We start from the raw sequence: 21,572 nt of genomic DNA, 5'->3' as shown, positions 1-21,572 counted from the left end.
CACCCAAAAACGGATTTCCTCCCGTCAAAAAATGAGGAAAAAGAAAAAGCAGAACGAGCGCTGTGCATTATGGGAAACAGTACGCAAGGCAGACTGGTCCGATGCACACTGAGATATTTTCCCGAATCAGTAGACATCAGGGGAGTTTTGGCATACTGCAGATTTTGCTCTTGTTCACATACTACTTACTACATACTGAATTTTGGACATATCAGTACGTACTGCTAGTATAGTAGGCGATTTCGGAAACAGCCAGTGTGACGTAAAGAGGCGGGCTTTGGGCCTCCTAGCCAACAGCTGCAGTGTTCCCACAGGCAGCTCTGCCTCTCATTGGAAGACTGGTAATCTCAATATCTTTGAAATTGCCGAATTAGAAAAAAATTCACCCCCCCACAGTGAGAGGACATCGAGAAATTAGCTATTCAGACTACACTCATCTTTTGTACCAGGCTGTAAACATGTTTATTAATGCTGCAAAGATCGTCTTTTCCCCATTCATGTGTATGTGACTTCCGGTACTTCCGGAGCCAGCCTCAAGCGGATCCTCGATGAACTGCAGCTTTTAACACTTCCGCATTGACTCATATTTTTAGGTTTGGGCTTGGGTTCGATGCATACTGAGATATTTTCCCGAATCAGTAGACATCCGGGGAGTTTTGGCATACTGCAGATTTTGCTCTTGTTCACATACTACTTACTACATACTGAATTTTGGACATATCAGTACGTACTGCTAGTATAGTAGGCGATTTCGGAAACAGCCTAACTGTCCAGAAGCAGTCCGGTGGATATTGGAACAGCCCATCTCATCAGGGGTTACCTGGCCGAACGTCCTCACCTCCCCCCGCCCCTTAAAATGGTTCTGTCCAGGTAGTGTCAAGAAAAAATAAAATGCATGACGAACCGAATTAAATAAATAAGACAAAAAGACAATCCAAGTGGATGATAAAGGATTCAAAAGCAAGAAGAAACAGCGGAAGAGGTCAGATGCCGCAGTTGTGAGTTTCTAAGAACCACGTTCATGACGTTTCTACCTTCATGACGTCAGAGACACGAGTTTTATCTGCGTCAGACTTAGTAGTACAAACTTTAAGTCCGCTGTCGGCAAGTTAAAGGTAAATTAAAAAAAATTATGTTATCCGGCGCAGCAGTGATTCCAGCAGACAAGATCAGCAGGATGAAGACCACCCAGGAGGTTATACAGGTAAGTTGTGATATTGATGTAGTTTCAGAATGAGCTAGTAGTGAATGAAGTCGGCATGCTATTTGTCATCAAGTCAAACTGCCTCTGGTTGTGTAAATAGAAAGTGATTTAAGCATTGTGCCCCATTGAAACCTTGTAATGTGTTAATGTTGTGTTCATAGATTGTAACCTGCTCAGAAAGTGGCCACAAATTGATGACAGAGGTTGAATAATAATAAAAAAGACTTTAATATGACACAGCTGGGAAAGCCCTAGTATGATTAAAATAATTAAAGTTTTACTTAATTAGTTTTGCCAGTTTCAAACCCTTGGCCCTGAGCAGAGCATTCAAGGTGTCATGGGGTCTACTCAGGCACTTGAAAAAAACAGACAACAACTATGCTTATTTAAGAATTTAACCTGCATCACTTGAGAGGGACTGCTGTTAGTTCTATTCTCTCAATCTCAGATTAAGAGACGACACTTCTCCACTGGGTGCACACCAAGCGGCAACCTCAGGTCTCAAAATATGAAGCCCATGCGGAAGTGCTAAAAATTGCAGTTCATCGAGGATCCGCTTGAGGCTGGCTCCGGAAGTACCAGAAACCACATACACACCAATTCAAAAAAGCCGATCTTTACAGCAGAAATAAACATGTTTACAGCCTGGTACAAAAGACGAGTGTAGTCTGGATAAATAATTTCTCAACACACTGTAGGGGGGTTGACTTTTTTTCTAACACAGCAATTTTGAAGATATTGAGATTACGAGTCTTCAAATGAGAGGAACAGCTGACTTGATTGACAGGCGGGAACACTGTAGCTGTTGGCCAGGAGGCTCAAAGCCGGCCTCTATACGTCACAATATGGCTGCCACTGATGATTGGCCTCAAGGTGCTTCCCACAGTACACCAGCCTTAATGTTCAGTCACAGTGAGATCCAAACATGCCCTATCGCCTGCTGTGCCTGTAGGCCATTCTCTGCCACTCGTTTGGGCCCCAGATGCTTTTTTTTCTCTAATCAGTCTTCGAATTGTCTTACATTATCATGTTTGATGATATTTCTGCCTTGAAAACAGTCAAATATGTCTTTTGACAACGCTTCTGAGAGATCATTTTCCAACCGTTTTTTAATCATGTCTAATCAAACACACACTTTAGAAATGCTATTGCTTTTTAAAGAAATAAATGATCAATGCTGCGCTAAATGGGCGTTTTGATATTTACTCAAAGGATCAGGGATGTCTTTAAGAGATGTTAGTCTATTTGAAGTACATGGAAAAGTATGACTGCGCATGTGCCTGTACTTCAGCTCCAGCTACAAAGGTGAAAAACTGTAGATGCTGACTACAATAGCTCCTCTATTATCATCTAGTTCTCGCTTTTTCAACCAAGTGTGGTTAAGAGTAAAAATATTGGAAAGATAATATATTAAAGATGTTTTTAGAAGCCTATTGATCGCAGTATTGATGATTTATTTCTATGAAAATAAATAATGCGGTTAAAGTATGTTTGATTAGACAGGGTTACAATATGGTTGAAAAATGATTCTTGAAAAGTGTAATCAAAAGACAATATTTTACAGTTTTCAAAGGAAAGTTATCATCAAAGATGATAATGTAAGACTTCTTGAAGATTAATCACAAGAAAAGCAGATTTTTTTTCCAACGTGACGGTTCAGAAGATATTAAGATTATGACTTTTGACTAAATAAGGACATGACTGACTTGACTGATAGGTGGGAACACAAAGCTATTGGCTAGGAGGCTCAAACTCGGCCTCTTTACCTCACACCAAGGTTTGGTTGAGTTCGGCATTACCAATATGGCTCTCACCGTCGATTGGCTTCAAAACTGCGCTCAGGAACAGGATGGGTGCCGTCATGGATATAACGTCCATTATTCATACAGTCTATGGATCAGACTGATTCTACTTTTGGTCGTTCTGTTCTGTACATAACCATTCGAATAGTTACTGTGTGTCATGGGGACATTGTCAAAAAGTTTTAAATATGTACATGATTCACAGACTTGAGGAAAATTAATATTTTGTGAGCAATACCCCTAATCCTCCACTGAAGTTCAGGTCCCCTCTAAGTGTGAAAGTTTAAAGGTATATTTTATCACTTTAATATCCATCCATCCATTGTGTTTCACCACTGATCCCATTCGGGGTTATGTTAACAAAAGTATGAAATATATATCTGTATCTTTTATGGCTTCTACGTTAAAACTATATATATATATATATATGTATGTATATATGGCACTGCTAAAATCAGCCTCTATTTTTGTTGTTGTACAGGTATATAAATCAGGAAGAACAAAGAACATTTACAGACATAAATCTTTAAAGCACCTGCTCTTATGGTCCGTGGTGAACACTCTGTCCTCTCTGATTTACTCTGTGTAGAAAAACCTGCTGTTGAGTCATCGTCTGGCCCCCTCAAGCTAATCCCGATCCAGGATCCTCTGGCCGGCTCTCATGTGTTCATCTCACTATTGGACGGTGCAGGTGTGTGAATCACTGAGCAGATCTCTGATTTGCTGTGTCAACTGTCTGTCTGCGTAGCCTTTTGCCCTCCTGGCTGAGTATCATGTTAAGTCTTCATGTTTGGATTTTTGGTGAGGTAAGAAAGCCACATTCCTCTGGAAATGAACAACTGGCAAGAAAAATGTCAACTGTGAATGTGATTACTGAGAGCAAAAAAGGGAAGTTACATCATCTCCTTGATAAGCCAGGTTAGTGAATTATGATCACTCACAGTCTGAGGCTTCTACAGGGCCTGATGAATGTGTGGCAATGGTAAGAGAAGGCTTTGGCTCAGTTAAGTCAACTACCGAACTCACCGCCTTTACAGCCTGGGATTTATCCAGGGAGTTTATCAAAAAAGACATTTTCCTAACACACCCAGTGTTTAGCTAGCTAGTATGCAGTGTTATACTTAGCTTATCAGCATTTAAGTTCGGTCAAGTGAGGATTTTTGTCTTCATCTTGGTTGAAGTGCATGTGAATCTGCATGCATGCTTGGATTTTAAAGCCAACCACTAACTACAGAATAAAAGCTTTCAGGGTCAAACAGGCCCCTGGCAGCTGAAATGCTGTTAAAGTCAATTTTTCAAAGCAGTAATCCCCCTTTATCCCAGTTTACCCTTTACATCAGTGTAAGGGAAGTTACTGGTGTTTATTCTAATCCCACACTGTAATTAGCCTTCTCTTTTTCCTTCTTTTTGTATTTCTTTCAAAACATAAGTCATCGCACAAAAATGTCTGAGTGATGCAATTGATATCCGTTTAAGAGAAATACATGCTGATGCTGATGGTAGTGGAGTCCCCCCACCCTCAACCCCCAGCTCACTGATGAGCTCGCTGGAACTAAACTGAACTCAATTACAAGCTGAAATGAAGCTTTAATCATCCATGAAGGGAACTTTGGTTGCTCTTTTACCAAACTGTAAACATATAAAATGACAATGAGGTGACTGTGAATAGTGGAGAAGGCCGTAAAAATGCACCTTCACACATAGATGGCTGCATGCATTGTTTTTACCTGGCTCTTAAACTAACTTGAAGCTCTTGAGGAGTTTGTAGCTGGTCGTGAAACAGTCTGAAATGAACAGTGATGCCTCTTTGGGACCTCCAAAAGCAAACAAGATCACCAGCAAAAAGGCTGACAACTTCTGTGTTTTAATTTTTACTGCCTTTAACCACTGTGAGAGGGAAGGTGTCTGACAAGGCAGTTTACAGGGTACTGAGAAAATCCCCTTTTTTGTGCTTTTACATGCACAGACCATGACCAGCTATGTCTCTTGTCAACAGGGGGCGCCATAATCAGCACAACGATTCCTCACTGTAGCTTTAATTTTCAAAGAAGACTTTTCCATGGAACAAGGAGGTGCTTGGGGTTGAACCATAGACATATAAAGAGTAGACTCCGCATTGGCTGCTGGGGCACAAGAAATATGGCCGCCATCTTGGTCCGGTCATCCTACCCATGATCCTACCTGTAAACGTAAACTGAAGCAGCAGAGACTTCAAGATTCCAGAGCACTGTGCAGTAAAATACCTAGCAAACATAACATATATCACATATCAGAATATTCTATTACTGTTAAGCCCACTAGGAATATTAAAGTACGTCAAACCATGTGTCCTGTATCATACATACATGTATGACGTTTGCAGAAAAAAAACCCTGCATGAAAATCAGTTTAGTGGTCAACGAGTTATGATTGATTAAATGCGCTGACACTTAGTTGCGCCTGCCAAACAGATTACACTGAGTGGAGCAGGTGACCGGACCAAGATGGCGGCCCCAGGGCTTGTCAGCGCCAATAGGTAGTAGCGGTCGATGCGGTGTCTACTCTTTATATGTCTATGGCTTGAACCACAAACACAGCAGTTAATCGATCACACTCCTCAGAAGTCATACATGTTAAATTTATAAATATCTGCTATGAAACTTACACTAACTGGATGTGGGAAGAATAAAACTGAGATGACTGACTGGCAAATAAATCTAAACCAAAAGGATGATTATGGGAAGAAAGAACATATGTAATCAAATAAATGTAAAGGCCCCACCCAGCTGGGCAGGTAAAACCAACTACCCCTCTAAGCTCCACCCACGTACCATTTCCAAATACCTGCAGGCGTCAGGAGAACACGGCTGAGAGACTGAAACAAGCATTATAGGCAAGTAGAGCATAAGGGGTCGTCACAAACGGTCGCATATGATCCCCAGAAGTCTCCTTCTCTTTAAAACAAACAGGATTAATGTTTAAAGTGGCTAAGTAGTATAAGTTAGAGATGTATGTGTTAAGTCGCAGATTAAACTTTGTCACCATTGCTTGTCGACTCCAGAATTAGAGGTTGGTTAAACAAGTTATTCATATTTTTACTATTGAGGGCCTGAAATGTTGGTCATTGTTGTGTCTGAGCTGTGGTGCAGTCTCCCACCATTAGGCGGAGCCACAAGTTGAAAACGATTACTGGTTGTAAACGAACACAGATAACATATGGCCACCTGTTATGTGACATGGTAGTATTCTGATTCAGATATTGGAGATAAAGTTGCATGTAGGCAAAGGCTGGTGCTGCTACCTCTGCTAGTGTAGCCACATTCTGTAAACTCATTGTAAATTGTTAACCTGCAGACTCTGTGATCCTGTATTTAGTTGTGTTACATCGTTTTTTCCTGTGTTTGTTCTTACTTTCATAGTAGTGGGACAGTCAGAATTAAAATGACAAGACTTGCAAATTGGTCACTTTGGAAAATCCCTGGTATTAATAAGCAAAACACAAACAAGAAGGAAAAAGTCTTCTTCTGTATTTTCAGGCTGTGGGAGCAGAGCAGCACCCACCTTTAACTTTAGGTTAGGCTTTATTTGCCGTCAAGTTTAATGACCACAACTGACAGTCACAACCATTAGTTAGTAGTCTGCTGGAAACGTCTATTTTCATTAATGTAACAATCTGTTGCCACTCCAACAGTTTTTTGAACTTTTTAAAATGAACAAATTCAGGTCCTGTGGTCCTCCCTGGGTTTTGGTTAAAGCTTAAAATCCTTTGTGTGACTCTATTTCCTTTCCTTTTGGCCACCATGGCTCTCTAGAGATGACGTAAAATGCTTTGCTGGTTTAAAACTAATATTGTTGTACTGGATTTGCAAGGAAATTAGGGTTTCATTTGAAACCTACAGGGCCCTTCTACAAGCGGTTCCCAGTGAAAAGTGATCTTTTTAGAAGCTCCGGTCACCTTTATGTCCTTTTTAAATTGAAGTTTTGTTTGTTTTACAGGAAGATGAGGTTCCTCTTTATAAAAAATCTGAAAAATAACGTCTCCTTTCAGTTTAAAATCATCAGAACCAGAATAGAGAGCTTAAAAACACAATTTCCCAGCTGTATTTAATTATAAAATAGATATAAATCACACATTGAAGATTGTTGTGAGTCTTTTGTTGATCATTTGCGTGGGCGTTCAAAGTCACTAGTGGTTATATTCCTCATTTGCTTCTAAAACCAGGCATTATGAAGTGTCTGCTACTTGCACTGTTTCCTGGTGTCTGTTTTTGCAACAGCACAAGAAAAACAGTGAGCTGCCATGATCTCTCACTCTGCTCTCCACATCAATCCCCTCTATGGACTGCTGATGCCTTTTTCCCTCCATATGACTCTTGTTAGTTTGATATGAAAACCCGGCTTCTTTTTTATTCTCATGGTCCAGAGCCAATCTTGCTGTGTGTGATTTTAAACCTCCCATGTGTAGTCTCTGCTGCTTCAGATCAGTCCCTGGCCACCCGGCCACAAAAAGCCTTATTTGCTTTGGATGTACAGTAGAGTAGTTTCACACAACCCTGGTGTTGAAATAAAGCCGGTTTGATAGTTACAGTGGGACTCCTGGATCTGATTTGGGTCGATAATTGCAACAGTGAATGGAGATTTCAGAGGTCTTTTACGTTGAGCTGTTACCCCTTTTCTTCTGGGTCAGAATTAAAATTACATTACAGCATGCAATAAATGTTTCTTATAGTCCTTCCATTAAACTGACTGACCTGCAGTTCTTTGAAGTCAGAGTAGCATTGGGAGCTGCTCAAGAAGCCGCAGGGAGGAGGGTTTTTTTGGATCAGGTGTCCATACACTGTCAACACTTTCAGAAATAAAAGCCTCCCAGCTTCTTCCTCAGAGAAAACGCCCTCATGTTTTTAATTTCCCAGCGAGCGGTGGACTTTTGACTCTTTTCCTCAATACTTTTACACTAGAAATCCCCTCTAATGTTGGAGTCTCTTGTGATATGGTAAAAGCCTACGGAGCTGCTGACATGTGCACCAGTTTTAGCTTTAGCAGCTAACATCATCCCTCTATGGCTGGTGATTAATAAACAGCAGGAGTGAAAGACGGTTGTGGTGAGCTGCTCTGTTGTGAGTTGTCTGCCTGTAATTTATCGGCAATAATTTTGTGTCATTCAAAATGTAAATTTATTGGGGAAAGCAAAACTGTTTTTTATGAAAGTGATTGCGCAGTAACTTAACAAAGTGGTTGCTTGTTAGGAGATGTGATACTCTTATGAATTTTGTTTGGTGGGAATGAACGCTGAGCTCAAACCCTTGATTTCCCTTCTTATAGAAGTGTGTTCTTTAGACCATTATGTTTAACTCTGCATCTCTTTTTCAGAGCAAACGTTTCCTGTCTGACTTTTAAGAACTGATAATAGTATGCTGAAAGTATTTGGTATAAATAAAAATGATAGTCCAGTGGACAGATAGCAGGGATGACCAACCATGATGGGTCTTATTGTCAATTTCAATTAAGTTAGAAAAAAACAAACCCTCCAAAAGTAACAGTTTTCAGTGACTTGGGAGAACATTTCCCTAATCTCCAACCTTTCTGAACATAAGTGTAACCTTGTTTTGTTTATTTGTATATACATAAATCCTTGAACCCGTCGGCTGTTGTCTGACCATTATATAAGCAGTAACAACTTCCTGGTACTCTTTGTGTAAGCAACAGTTAATGATAAACATCTTCCCAGCAGGTACTTCAGTAAGTGAGATGAGAAATAAACGTGTTCAGATCACTAGTTTGGTCAAAGTTCATTCAGTCACATGGTACCATGCTACCAATTAAAGATATAACAAAGGTAACACTCAGTAATAATTTAAACGTATTTATTTAAAATATTTTTTTTAGGCAGCAAAAAAAAGATCCATCAGATTTCCCTAATCTATATCCTTTGTAGACATAAGTGTAACCTTAGGCATTTTTTGACCACAGGAACTTTACCCCGGAACTAGGGACTTTACCCCTGAACTACGTGCGTTTCAACCGGAGGAACCAGGGTCTAAATTTAGTTCAGGGGTAGATAATCTGCCCCCTGAAAAGCCCCTACTTGGGGTGTAGTACTTTTCAAAGGTCCTGGGACTTTCGGTTGAACGTAACGCAGAGGGAATTCCTGGAAATGCATATGAGTTTAGTTTTTTATTAAGATTTCAAAATATTATTTGATATAATTTATTTCCTCCATACGTCACTGGCCTGATTTGCACAATCTACCTAGGCCTTCAGCCCACGGTCGAAATGCAGACAACAATGGGGGCACAGGAACCTTTTAGTTCCAGGGAAAGTAGTTCTGGGGGCTAAAAGACCCCGGAGCTCTTGGTTGAAATGCACCTATAGTTTTATTTATTTATATAAACATCAATCCCTGAATCCATCGGCTGTTGTCTGACCATTAAATAAGCAGCAACAACTTCCTGGTATTTTTTGTGTAGTCAACAGTTAATGATGAACCCCTTCCCAGCAGGGACTTCAGTAAGTAACATGAGAAGTAAATCTTTTTCATTCAGCTCCTTGTGTGTTTTAACATCTCTTGCTACTTTGTGCACTTTCCCTCTTCTCGTCTTTTTTTTCTCTTCTGGTGACTGGTCGGCCATTAACGAGGTATCTAAAGTAATGTGCCCTCCGAAGACTAATAATAAAAGTATCCTCCACGTTGCTTACTGCTGCTATAGGAAAGTAACAAATTTGCCACATTGTCAACAGGAAATGGGGAAATAATCATAAACTGTATAAATTATGGACGTAGTATTCGTGACGTCACCCGTCTGTTCCTGAGCGCTGTTTTAAAGACAATCAACGGCGGCAGCCATATTAGAAATGCGGAACTCAACCAGGCATAATGTGACGTAAAGAGGCCGAGTTTGAGCCTCCTAGCCAACAGCTATGTGTTCCCGTCAGGGAGTCAAGTCAGTCATGTCCTTATTTGGGCAAAAACTTGTAATCGTAATATCTTCTGAACCGTCACGTTAGAAAAAAATTCACCCCCGTACAGTGTGTGCCGATAGAGAAATTAGCTTCGTAGAGCCAAGCCGTTTTTTGAACCAGGCTGTAAACATGTTTATTAATGCTGCAAAGATCGTCTTTTTTGAATTGCTGTCTATGTGGTTTCTGGTGTTTCTGCAGCCAGCCTCAAGTGGATCCTCGATGAATTGCAAATTATAACACTTCCGCATGGGCTTCATAGTTTGAGACCGGAGGTTGCCGCTTGGAAATAATACACTTTGTCATGTGCTGGACTCTTTCCAGCTGATTGATTTGAGATGACAATATGATCTGGTTGTCTCTTGCGTCGCTCTTGGTATTCAGAGTTAATTACCATTGTTGGGTTTTGACCAATCAGAATCAAGTGTTCAACACAGCTGGATGCTTAGAAATAACACTGGGTTATGAAGTTATTCGACATCAGTTTGATCAAGTGTAGAAACATGGTGGTAGATTCTTGCAATTAAACCAGAGTCATTTGTGATGTTAGCTGTGATTGTAAAGTGGGATTTACAGTGTGAACATTTTGAAATAATGAAGTTGCACTTTAATTAACATGAGCACTAGTTAATAACTGACAGTTTTAGCCCAGTTTTCATCTGCAGCTCTTGACAGGTTGAGAGCATAAAAAAAGTTATGTTGTGGTTGTGTCTCCTGCAAAGACTCAACCTATAAGCAGCAAGTCTGCCCCTCCTTGGTATACTTTAATCTGTGATGCATTAGTTTTGTTTTTCCTTGACATATACGTCGTGATCTTCCAACATCTACTACTTTAATATCTCATTTGTACCACTTCCCAGCTTCACAAGCACCATGTGGCGTCTGTGTGATATGAGTCAAGGCTGGAGCTGACCATTTGAAGTCGCCTGTATATCTGTACCAGATGGGGCGAGCCGGGCGATGCAGACCTCACTTAAAAGCAATTTGCAAGTGAGACATTTCAGACAGAGAATGATGGATGGGTTTTTCCTGCTGATGCTTAATATAACACAACTGTTAAAAAATGACTGAATATAACTCCTCGCTCACATCATTTCTCTGGTTGGCAACATATTTCATCACACTTGATTTTTAGATGATAGCAGAAAGAATGAAGCCTTTTCTTCTGATCGCAGACTCAAATGATGTCACCGCTCACCTCTACTGAAATGTCTGATAAGAACTTCTCAATGAAGGACTTTTGGAGAAAATTAGTCAGTGTGAGGAGAAAGGTGATGCCTAAAGGTGACGCCGTGTGTGTGGTCTGTCCATATCAAATGCCCTATAGGGGCATAGGCACGCACCCTGTTGATATTTAAAAGCCGAGGATGTTTGTTTAAAATGAGTAATTGATACTTGCCATTGGAAGAATTTCCCCCATATTGGCACCGAGTGTGAGAACAAGGAGAGTCCAGTTTGCCATGTCTGCCTGCTGTCGGTGTGTGTTATGCTACGGGAAATAGGCTGGCCCTGGTCCTCCTCCTGCTTCTTTAGAGTTCACTGCAGCAGCAGCGACGGCAGCACCAGACCACACATACTGCCTCTTTTATGGTTGTCGGCCGAGGATTCCTACTGTCATTGCCAAATTGCCTATTATTGAAACGTTCAATAAACAAGCAAAGAAATGTAATGCCTTTGTTTTGTTTGGAAGGACAGTTGAAACACTTTTAAGCCAGTTTTTAGGACACCAAAGAATGAAGTATTTGAGGAGAGCGCAGACATCTCAAATTGAAAATAGAAGCTCTTACTGGAAGCCTGGAAGATTGGTAGCATTCCCAAGAAAAGCTCCCTAACTGAATTACCTTCTGAATTCATCTCTTGAATAACTTGCTCCTGCTTCTGCTCCTCCAGAGACAAAGTGTCCTCCTAGTAGAGTTGCTCTAATACTGAGACAAGAATCCAAAAATGCCCTGAATACCACCAAAAATGAGTATTGAAGAGAACAATGATATGTGCACCAATGTAATACTTCGCATATTGGAGCAGAATAAAATCAACTAGTGTTACCATAAATAATTTAATCTACATAACAGTCAGCTAAACAGCAATCAGTGCTATACTGCAACCATGTATGCATTATTGGCTGCAAATAGTAGCCAGTGTTTGAGAGCAGAAAAGAAGAGCTAATTTCTAATCATATATCTCGCGACAAAGCGAACAACAATGTAGTGCTAGCTAAGAATATTAATTTCTTCAAACTAGGGATGTACACAATTAATCTATTCTTGATTAATTGATTGTTAAGAAATTACTCGACACGCGCATATTTGTTTTCAATTTTCTGTCACGTGGAACAAACAACATGTGGTCTCATATTACTCTCAGCTATCAGGGAGGTGTTTTAAGTTTAAAGCATGTTTCGATGTGAATCAGCTGTTAAAGGTGTTGTGCACAGAGATGCTCAGCTGGCGGTTGCGGCTGTGCATCAGGTCTCCATGTGCGCTTTTTTAAGAGGATCAATACGCAACTGCTGCCAACATAACACGGACGCGAAGGTTGACAACTTTAATCAGGACATTTCCCCACCTTTAGATACAAAACCAACAGACTGGTGGGAATTGCTGGTACGCTTTGTTTGCAGATCAGCAACATCAGAGCCGTCTGGGCTTTTCTGCAGCTGGACTGATTATGCCCCGGTTGCGCTCCCGGCTGTCACCTGACACAAGGTAATTTTTTCAATAAGAACCAGTCGGCAGCAAACTGGACACTGTGAGTCTGAAGTACTTTTCTGTTAGTATTATGAGCCTTCACATTATAAGACTATGTCCACGGAGAATATTTTTATGAGCCTGATCGTTGATAATCAGTGTTAAACATGTACCCGTATTCAATACCGTCAGTTATATGCATTTTGTTGCTGTAGAAAATGTAATTTAGGGGGAAAAAACGTATTTGGCCTTGTTTTTGACATAAGAATAATAATGTTTTTTTATTGATTAATTGATAATTGATTGTTAACATTTCCAAAAACCGATCATGGAAAATACTTAAAATGTGCATCCCTACTTCAAACAAAAGATCTGATCCTGCAATATCACAATTTTTAGGACATAATGAATATTTGCTTTAGACAATGTAAAAAAGAGATGGTTTCTTTTGTGTGTAAATCTGTTAACTGAATCCTACCCTATGTGAGAGGTTGCAAGCATTAAAAATGACACTATTGAAATAGTTAATCTTGTTGCTGATGGTCTAGGTTACTTTTATAGGCCATAAAGAGGCATCAGTTTTAATTTCAGTCTGTTTGAAAACCTCATAAACTCCTCACAGGGGCTGAAAGTCTTTTGTTGGAATCAGATAGGTACTCTGTGTCTGCCAGTCTGCAAGTTCAGCCATCCGAAAGACAAAAGAATGGTATCAAACATCTCTTTCTTCCAGCCTATTGAGAATTTGTTGATGTCTGCTCCATTCAAAGAAACACTAAAGTGGACAGGGCTGCTTTGATCTCAGCCTGTTTGACACCTTAAAACACGACATGAAAAAAGTGCATCAAAAAGGCTTAGCCACGGCAGGATTCCTCCTCCGGTGTTATCTTTGCCAGCACGGCGCTGCCTCAGAAGAGGGAGGATCTTTGCACTTTGTTTTCAGTGTCGCTACTCACACCGCCAGTATCTCCTGTCATGCGAAAAATGGTGCTTGAATATCATTTTGATCATTTCATTCGTCTCCTTTCAGCTGCGCTCATTCTTGTGTCAGTACAAAGTGTGGGCGCTAATCCTTTAATGAATGTCTTCTTCTGGGGCTTCTCATGGCAGCACATTCCAGCCTCGGCACGGTGAACAGCTGGACGAGAGCGGCACAGGGTTTTTTATTTGATCCTGTATTGTCAGATGTTCACGTTTGTAAAGCGGTGATTTATCTTTGCACACATCAGGGATGACAGATGAACTGGGGTAAATGGAGAAGCAAACAGAAGCCTCACAGACTAGAAAAATGTGTTATTGGATGGATATCAAGGCAGGAACTCAGTCGTTTCTGATCATCATTGGAAGTTTCCTCTTAGAGTTTTTGCAGCCCTGGATGACTCACAAGATGTTTGACTGTTGAAAATAGATGAACCTTCATCCAGACAGAGCTGGAAAAATGTAGCATCATATTTTCACCATGTTAAATAACTGCTTCCCCAGTTGAATGAAAAGAAATCTGGGCCTGCATAACTACCCAGGACTGTTGAAAAAAAGTTTTGATATTATTTTTTTTCTAGATAATATAAGTATTGGGGTTGAAAGAAACATATTGAAGAAAAAAAAAAACAATAATGTTGTTAATTTAATTTTATCATCTGTACCTTGTAGCGGACATCAGGTCTTGATAAGTCACAGAATGTAATTATATTATATCATGGATTTGTGTATTTCTGTAAGATTACGTGTCATTTCATGCACATTACAACACTTATATAGTGGGAACACATCAGAACATTAAAATATAATTTTAAAATGCATACTCAACCCTTGAAAGTCACCTAATTCATTTATTTTACTGATTTGATGTGTCAATGTGTGCGTGTGTGTGCATGTATGGGCGTATGTGTATGTGTGCATGTATGTTTGGTGTGTGTGTGCATGTGCGAGTGTGTGTGTGCATGTAAAATCCTCTGACCCTCACTCAGCCCTGTGCTTCCTGGAGTACGGAAATTGGTTAAACACAGATGTATTTAGTCCTGCTGTCCACTACAAAGGACACTGAATAAAAGTTGTTTTTAGAAAAGGTTAAAATGACTGTACATTTGTGAAATCTTACTAAATTGAGGTTAAGACTCTTACATTGAAGAATCAGTTTGATTATTAGCAAGATAAACATGATATCTGCAACAAAAAAAAAAAAGAAGATCCCTCACCTCCTTTGGTGCCATAAAATGTGAACGTTGAGTTTGCAGCCATTTTGAAAAGAAAGTTAATGTGCTCTGTTGGCCACACCCCCACAAGTAAGACATCATTAGAAGGCCCAGGATGTCCTCTTCACAGTACAGTGGGGTTTTTAAAGACTGCATATATGGTGCTTAACTTAGATGGCTAAAATGCATGTCCTCCACAGAGGACAAAAATGAATTGCCGAGTCTCAGGAGGTTAAATGATAAGTGTGAAATATTTTCTCACTATCGCAGTTATATACTTTTTTGTACATTTGAAAATGCTTTTTTTTCTTAAGCCACTATGAGGAACTTTCATTTTGTGTCCATTTCTGTGACCTCGGTTCACACGGCAGTGTCTTTGCTGACAGAGTAGTGTCCTCTAAAAGAAATCTCAAGCTGCTTTCTTCTAACTTTCCTTTGTACGTATTACTACAAAATATACTGTGCAGTTTATCATTATTCGTTTGACTTTGTTTCATAACCTGTAATGGCTTTGAAATGAGAATGAAGTGCGTCCTTTTCTCCTCAAGATTTGGTATTTTTCAGCTTCCATTTAACAAAGCGGCTCACTATCACCTCTTCTAGTTCCTCAGACTTCTTCATCTAACCATTGTTCTAATGAGCTTTCTGTACGCACAGGTGTCATAACAAACTGTGGTTGCCATAACCATCAGGGAGGATGCATTTACCACATTCCTCTCGTTCCTTGGAGCACTACAGACCTGAAATTAGTGGTCCTCAAGGACATCTCATCTGTGAAAACCAGCTATTATCTTTCCATGTCCAAGCTCCCGTTCCAACTTTCTGCCGTCTTTGTTATCCATCTGTACAGTTACAGTGACAATGACCTACAAATGGCTCTGCTGAACGACATGAAGTTCTGCAGAGCCGGACACAAGGCTGAAACTGCAGTTAATTACATCATCCTCACAGGCTAACGAGGCCAGATAATTGTCCCCTAACTGCACAATATCAGCCTAATAATAGCTCCTGAGGTAGTGTTAGCGAAGCCAAATAACACAATCACAGTTTCTCACAGTTCAGAGGGGCACGCATGTGTTGTTTGTTCAGTTTCAGCTGTAGATAAGATGGTGGGAACTTCATAGTGCAGGGATAGAGTGAGAAATACAGCAGATTGCTCATGGCAGTCACCCCCAGTGTTTGATAACACCTCAGCAGACCGACAAAAGCCTCAGTCAAGACGTTCAAAAACTGAGTTAGCTTAACCCTCCTGTTATGTTTGTTTCTCAGGAACAGCAATAATGTTCCTGGGTCAACTTGACCCGGGGCATATTTAATTATCCAAAAGTGTCAGAACCCCAAAAAATCCCAATAAACATTTTTGCATTCTCATTATTTAACTGCATTACTAACCATTTAAATCAATATTTGGTGCAATGGTGTTCTTTAATTCTCATAGATCATGGTTCAATAAGGGTTAACTCACTCGTTTTTAATGAAAATTCATGTTAAAACTTTTTTAAATGTACATTGGAAATACCTAAATATGAATACAATAGTTTGACATGACACAGATTTTTGTTTATTTTATATTAAATTTAGAATTTTTAATGAAGTGATGTTGATAAATTAACACGAGACACCTCTTCTGTTACATGTTTTTAGCTGGTTTGGAGGGCGTATATTGCCTAAAATGTGAAATGAACATTTTCATGTGTTGATTTCACCCAGTAAGCCAAGCAAAGACGTTTCATACCGATATAATAATTTTAGAACTTTAAAAAGGGTCAATTTGACCCACAGCATAACAGGAGGGTCAAAACAGTGAAAAAAGAAGTTAGATGGATAGAATTTCTAAGTAACAGTTGTGTCTGATAACAATCTGACAATGTATCGCATCTATATTTACGGTAGCATCATCCCTTGTTTACAGCTCATGCTTACAGCTATCAGACTCTGCTTCTCAGCCACAAGTTCTGAAGCTGTAGTGTGATTTCTTGCTGTAATAAAATTGCCACGTGTCCTAAAATAAATTCCGTCATTTGCCATTTTCACAATAATACCAGCTCTGAGTATGTCTTTCAGTATATTCCACCTGCATCATTGGCTATATTAAGATGTAAATGTTTGCCATGGGAACATTGAAGAGCCTTTAATCTTAGCCCTTCGTTCTCAGATGTATAATGAATCCACACCGACCAGACACTCAACTCCTCCAGCTTCTGTAAAAGTCTGTGGTCTGAATGTGCTCTATCAAAATACAGTATGGCTTCAGACATACCCCAGCATGTATCAGCAGTAAAAGGATAATGGAGAGAACAGAAGTACATGCGCCGTCTCTTTCGTTATCAATCTGTCATCCACCTCTCATTGTCCTCCAGCTCGACCGTGTCTTTAGCAGTTAGCCATGCAGTCATTTTTTCCTCCGGTGAATTATCGCTTTACATTCACTGTGTGGTAGCTGTGAGAATCCTGAGAGTGAGGAAGGCAATCTCATGGAAACTTGCTCTGGAAGCCAACAGGGAAGTGAGGGTTAGAGAAGAGAGGGATACAAAGACAATTTTATGGCTGGTTGGGGAAGATTGCCTGTAGCAGAGAGACATTTTAGGAACCATGTCTCCTAATCTCATACTCCCAATCTACAATGGCCTGTTATTCCCAGAGCACTGTATATCCTGTTTGGATAGTTCTTGAGCCATAAAGATGTTTTTAAAGTCTCAAAAAGCCAAGTATGTGAAATGCGGACGTGTTGCAACAGAAGGACTGCAATACTCTGATCTATTCTTCAGTCTGGTGCTCATTGGATCAGCTGTAGGGGTGGGAAATTGAAGGGTAACCCACGATATGCCACTGTACTAAACACATTGCCATGATAAGTATAATGTCATGACATGGTGATTCTGCAATAAGTGGTAAAATACAAGACAGTCGGAATAATTCATTGAGATATCTGATGAACGAGAGAATTCAAGATGCATCTAAAAGGTCAAGTCCAGGATGAGTGTCACTAGCGCCACCACAGCAGTCATACCAGAGGACAGATATAGAATTGAGTTGAATGGAAATGTTGTTTTGAGCTTGTAAAAAGGCAAAGTGATCACACAAATGCAGATAGACAAAAAAAGCTGAAAACCAAAATACAGGAACACTTTCTGATTTGCACTAAATTATCTTTAAATTTAAAATACAATAATTGGTGCCAGCTGTGTAAAAGTGGTGTTACATAAGTAAGGATGATGATTTGGTGCTGTATCAATTTTCCTACCCTAATCAGCACTGGTCTGTCCCTCCAGGACTTTGTGGGGTTTTATATTAGATAGGAGCCTGAGCATACTTCAGTTTCTTTGTTATCAAGTAAAATTACTGGAAAGCGACTGCTACGACAAGGACTATAGCCTCTATACATGGGGCACATGCTTAAACCGCTAGGCCAACGCTGCCCCGGAATTATTAATTCTTTAAAACATAGTTGTAACTGTGGCGAGTGTTCTTATTGACCTCATTGAAAGCACCATCATCTTTCAAATCACCATCAGTCAAAATGCCAAATGAGGTTGGTGGTTTGGCTCAGCATTTAAATCGGCTCTAGTCCTCTAATGGCTCTTTTCTACCACACAGTTCCAGCCCTACTCGACTCGTCTCGGCTCTACTCGACTCGACTCTACTCTGTTTGGGTACCTTTTCCACCAGCCCGAATACCGACTCGCGGTGGGTGGGCTCGTCATTGCACAGCTGCATGAAACTGCGTTGACATCATTTTGAACGCAACACAAACACAACAATCACAAACAATGGCGGACATGGAGGCAACGGTGTACTTGCTGCTCGGTGTCTGTGGCTTTTTCTTGCATGCCGAGCGAGAGAGGAGAAACCACGGAGAAACTTTGCGTGCAGACATTGTACAGTACTGATGTCATTTTTAAAAAATGGCGGGTTTGATTCCTGTGTTGGGCGTCACGCTCATGACTCTTCGGTGACGACATTCTCTGACCAATTAGTGGCCGGCAGTCCGTCGACATCACCTTTTACTATCCGCTCAGCTCATTTGGAACCAGAGCAGAGCAGGTACGAAAAACTGGTATCTGACACGAGATACCACGCCTGTGGAAACGCAACACAAACACAAATAGTGGACAGCCCTGATTGAAATCCTACCTGTGGCTCTTTGCTGCATGTCATTCCCCACTCTCTGTATTCACTTTACTATCTTTAAATAAAGGTGAGAAAAAAGTTAAAAAAAAGAATGTTTAAGGGGCGCCTTGTCTAAGCACGCCTCATATAAAGAGGCTATGGTCCATGTTGCAGAGGTTGCTGGTTCGACTCCCAGGCTCGACCATTTGCTGGCTGTCTTCCCCCACTCTCTTCTCCACACATTTCCTGTTTCTCAGCTGCCCTATCAATAAAGGTGAAAAATACCCCAAATATAAAAAAAATAATAAAATAACCAAAAGTAAAAGATGGACTAAGAAGATTACAGTCTCAATTTACATTTCCCTAACACAGCACACACACACTTTCATGGGATGGCTAAGTGAATCACTTACAATTTTGAACATTGCAAATTGGATAGGTAATTAAGAAAAACTTGCAGGTTGGGTTTGTCCTTGTGGTAGACGCTCACAAATAATAACACAATGGTTCTGCTTAAGCGCGCAGGAGAGGGGATTTTCAGAAAAGTTATGGCAATAGGACAACCTTATTGTGTTTAATGCACACAGGAATCAAGACTTATAAAATTGGCATCTGTTGCTGCTTCGCAACTTCAAGAAAGCATAGTGGTGGTAAAGTAACCCAGTCCAGTGCTCTGAAGTTAAAAAAAAACTTTAGGCTGACAACCATGATAAGATTCAACACACAGGCAAACTGCTCACATTGATGTCATGTTATTGAAATATATCTCTTCTGCTTCTTCAGCCAACCACAGATCATCACTTGGGCCAAAGTTTTCTTTGCTGTTCAGGCTCTCAGCCAATGCATTGTAGTCTGGTTCCAAAGGGCTTGTATGCAGGCATCTTAATGGCCTCCTATAATGGTAATTCATTCTTGAAAAAGACAGGCGGAGCATCAAAGCAAAAAGCTTTCGCTCTCGTATCTTCTCCATGTGGAACAATGTTGGACTGAAATTGTATCTTTACAGACATAGCCATGTGACCTCTACCCATGAGCCTCTTTCTGAGATCTCTATACTCCTACTGGGATGCCAACATTTAAATGGCGAATTAACAATGAGCAGATCAACTTTCCTTGTAATTAATTTCTGTGGCATTTTTATGTGCTCTTACTTTGGGCTATTGGGTCACAGTAAAAGTTAAAGGTAAGTGTAATGGTCTCAGAGCGGTCTTTAGTGGGGGGGGAAATACTGATTTAATCTTTGCAAATGGAAAGTTTTCAAAATGTTGCAGGACTCTCTGTTTAGTTAGTTCTTTACCTCAAAAGCTTTCTCCACATCTGGACTCTGAACCCATATTTACTTTTGCATTTTAGGTATTTATCTGGCCAATCCATCTACCGCAGCCTGCAATGAGCAGAATAAGCTTAAAATTGTAGATTGTCAAGCATTACATGCAGCAAATGGCATGCAGTGTAATGCTCAAAGTCACATAGCCCATAATAGATGTAAAACATATTACTTGGTCCTAAGTATGAATATGAGATGATGTAAGAGAAGGGAATGAAAATGAGAGAAAAAACAAGTAAACTGAAAATGTGGGATATGACCTTGGAAAGTATTTGTGGTTAAAATCAGGACAGTATGAGTATGACTATCTCAATTATTTTTGATATTGCTGGATCCAATAATACAGCAAATCCAATATAAGATGTCTGATTAAGTCCAAGAAAAGTGTGCTGTGAAAATCCTCCAATGAAATGAGGAATATCAAAACCACTCTTCCCTATCCAAGTATCAGCGTACGTAACACTGGCAGGGAGTTCCTCTTTGACGTTCACCTTGAAAAATAGTTTTTATTTGAATTCATGACCTACCTTTTATGAAATGTGTCAGAGTTGTGATAAGGTTTGATCAGAGCTGTGTTCACATTGGACACAAACAAAAAAAAACTAAACACATCAAAAAGAAGCCCATGCAAATATCCCTGCCATTTAAGATTTTTTTTTTCAAATTTTTGACCAGTTACTTTAAATGCAAAGTTAAAAAATACTTATACAGTTACAGATTTCTCAGTCACAACAGTCACTCGCACTGCACTTAGACGTGTTAATTCACAACAGCTGTGTCACAATTCAGCGGCTGCATCCATTGAATGGTAAACATTGGTGGACAAAGTATACAACTTGATTGCTTAAGTCACAGTATAGATCCTCCAAATCAAATATTACTCCAATACAAGTGAAAGTTGCTCTGTCAAATTATTACTTGAGTTAAAGTACTGAAGTACTTGCTTTTAAAAATACTTAAGTATTCAAAGTACTTTTTAAAATATCTCAAAACATTGTATTTTCACAAAGCATGATGGCAGTCAAGAATACATAGGAGTACATTCTGTTACATTATGTTTATTTAGAAACCATTACTTGAAAACTCTAAAAACTATACCATGGAATAAAAACAGACACTAAGTTACTCCAAGCACAGACAACTTAGTTTGAAATGTTCATCTGGAATGAAACAAATGTTACGTAGCTCAACACACTATCTCATGTTGGACAGTGAATTTCTGTATGTTTGGGCAGAGTGAGAAACAAGGAGAACATTTCAAACGATACGTATCATTCTTAATTTCAAAAACCTCTAACACGGGCTGAAGATATGGCC

General features: G+C 39.9%; 1 protein-coding gene across 5 annotated transcripts in view; it reads left to right on the top strand.

Moving 5' to 3' along the window:
- Positions 1–878: 878 nt before the first annotated feature.
- Positions 879–21,572, top strand: part of esrrgb (estrogen-related receptor gamma b) — a 164,709-nt gene continuing 144,015 nt past the window's right edge. For 2 of the 5 annotated variants that reach the window (XM_034699149.1, XM_034699148.1), the window contains exons 1-3: positions 879–998; positions 1,149–1,204; positions 3,596–3,697. The gene's annotated coding sequence lies outside the window, so the exon portion shown is untranslated. The remainder of the gene's footprint in view (positions 999–1,148; positions 1,205–3,595; positions 3,698–21,572) is intronic. The other 3 variants (XM_034699155.1, XM_034699153.1, XM_034699154.1) reach the window with 2 other exon arrangements.

Source organism: Notolabrus celidotus, chromosome 13, assembly GCF_009762535.1.
Source record: "Notolabrus celidotus isolate fNotCel1 chromosome 13, fNotCel1.pri, whole genome shotgun sequence".
Classification (NCBI taxonomy): Eukaryota; Metazoa; Chordata; class Actinopteri; order Labriformes; family Labridae; genus Notolabrus; species Notolabrus celidotus.
This window is presented reverse-complemented; position numbering and strand designations above follow the sequence as displayed.